Below are 2,561 nucleotides of genomic sequence, written 5' to 3'. Positions count from 1 at the left end.
TCATGGTGACTGGTCATTTGGCTGTCATGGTCGTCATGGGCACTGGCTTTTTACATATATAGATAATACTTTTTTAAAAAATGTATTCTGTATTTGTCCGTGGTATATAGAAATGAATTTGATTATTGATCTTTTATCGACAAAAGAGCTGAGTTATTGCTTTTGCTAATATATCTGTAAATTATGTAGACTTTTCTAGGTGGACAATCATATTACATGAGAATAATGACAGTTAATTATTTATTTTCCAATGTTCAGTATCTTAGTTATTTTTTTTACATTATTATACTGGTGAGTTCTTACAATTCAGAGTTGAATAAAAGTAATCATAGCAGGCATTCTTGTTTTGTTCCTTCAGAGAATGTTTAGTACTTCACTATTAAAGATGGCTACTGTAGGATATTTTTAGATATTATATTTGTCAGTTTGAGAAAGTTTGCCAAGAGATTTTAGCTTGTTTTATTTTTTTCTTTAATGTGTGAATAAATATTGAATTTTGTTTAATGATGCTTCTAATGTGAGAAAAGCATGTTTTTCTTTTAATTTATTAAGTGGTGAGTTATATTAAATCATTTTCTAAGATATTAATATTGTTTTCCTGAGAGAAATCTAGTTAGTCATAACATAGAATCTTTTCATGTATTGCTAACTTCATATACTAATACTTTGTTTTTATTTTTCCATCTTTGCTAGTGAGTGCAATGTCCTATGATTTTCTCATACTTTCTTTTCTGATTTTTTTTTAAATCATGGCAATTCTTTACCAAACAAGTTAGAGAGTAGTCTTTCATTCGTTTGGTTTCTGGAGTGTTACTGGAAATAGAAATTCTCTCTTCCTTAAATATTTTTTAGAACTCATGATTAAAAACACCTGGTTCTAATTGTTTTGTAGGAATATTTTAAATGATATAAATTATAGTGTAAAAGGACTCTTCAGACATTTTTTTGTAGCCAGTTTTAGATAGTTATATTTTCCTAGAAATTTCGATTAATTTAAGTTTTCAAACTTATTTACATAATAGTGTCATCTTTTAATCAGTGCTGCAGTTAGATCCTTTTTCTAGTTGCTAATTTGTTCTTCTTCAATTTATTTATTTCTGTGTTTATACATGCATGTATGTATGATCTTCTGTCTTACAGTTTAATAGTTCTACATGCTATGTCTAGTCTATTGTATGTACTCAAGAAATTTAAAAATTAATAATTATTTTAATAAAATCCACATGTAATCCAGTTATTTACTTCTCTCAAGCAATTCTAGAAATTTAGAATGTACTGTAAACACACTTTTCTTCAGTTTATATGTCATTTTTATCTATTGTTTTAGTTCTGCTTGCTAACTTCATAAATTACACAATTATCACTTTATATGGTCAAAAGCTGCATGGATTACCCTCACATTTCTTATTATGTTCTTTGCTCATCATTCCTTTTTGCACAGCAGACTTTTGGGAACATTTTGTTCTTCTTTGGGAAGTTTGTTCTTTAGATAATACTTTAGAGAGGGTCAGTTGGTAGTAAACTTGCTTAGTTTCAATAGGAAATATTTTTATAGATCCTTTCATATAATTCTAGATTTGCATGTAGTATTTTCTCAAGACTTTAAAGATTGATCATGTTCTCTTCTAGATACTTTTCTTCCTATTACAAAATCAGCCTAATTTTCATCCCTTCATAAATAATCTATTCCTCAGCTTTTTTTTTGTCTTGAAATTTTATTTTTCTACAATTTTTCCAATTGTGGACGTGCTTTTGTATATCTAGTTTGAGATGCAATGAAGTGTCTCACTCTGAATTTTTCATCTATGATAAATAGTTCTTAGGCATTACCTTTTCACATATTGCCCTTTCCACATTTTCTCTACTCTCTCATTCTAGAATTCCAAATAGTTATATGTTTCACCTTATTACCCCACCTTACATGTTTCTTAACCTATTTTTAATATTTTCAGTCTTTGTCTCTCTGTTCTACAAACTGAATAACTTCTTATACAGTGTCCAATCTACTACATCTCTCTTCAGCTGTGTCATATCTCTTATTTAGTACTAGAGGCCCGGTGCACAAAAATTTGTGCACTCGGGGGGGAAGGGGGGTCCCTCAGCCCAGCCTGTGCCCTCTTGCAGTCTGGGACCCCTCGGGAGATAACGACCTGCTGGTTTAGGCCTGCTCCCGGGTGGCAGAGGGCAGGCTCAATCCCTAGGTGCAGCCCCTGGTCGTGCTCAGAGCAGGGCTGATTGGGGAGTTGGGGCGCTGGCCCTGTCATGCACAGAGCAGGGCGGATTGGGAGGTTGCGATGCCACCCTCAGTCTCGCTCAGGGTAGGGCCGATTGGGGGGTTGGGGCACCGCCCCCTGTCACACTCAAGGCAGGGTTGATAGGGAGATTGCAGTGCCACCCCCTTTCATGCACAGAGCAGGGCCAATCAGGGGGTTGGGACGCTGCCCTCTGTCATTCAGAGAGCAGGGCCCATCAGGGGGGTTGAGGCTCCGTATCCTGTCACACACAGAGCAGGGTCAATTAGAGGGTTGGGGAGCTCCCCTCTGTCATGCACAGAGCAGGGA

This window comes from Myotis davidii, unplaced genomic scaffold (assembly GCF_000327345.1).
Source record: "Myotis davidii unplaced genomic scaffold, ASM32734v1 scaffold266, whole genome shotgun sequence".
Lineage (NCBI taxonomy): Eukaryota > Metazoa > Chordata > Mammalia > Chiroptera > Vespertilionidae > Myotis > Myotis davidii.
This window is presented reverse-complemented; position numbering follows the sequence as displayed.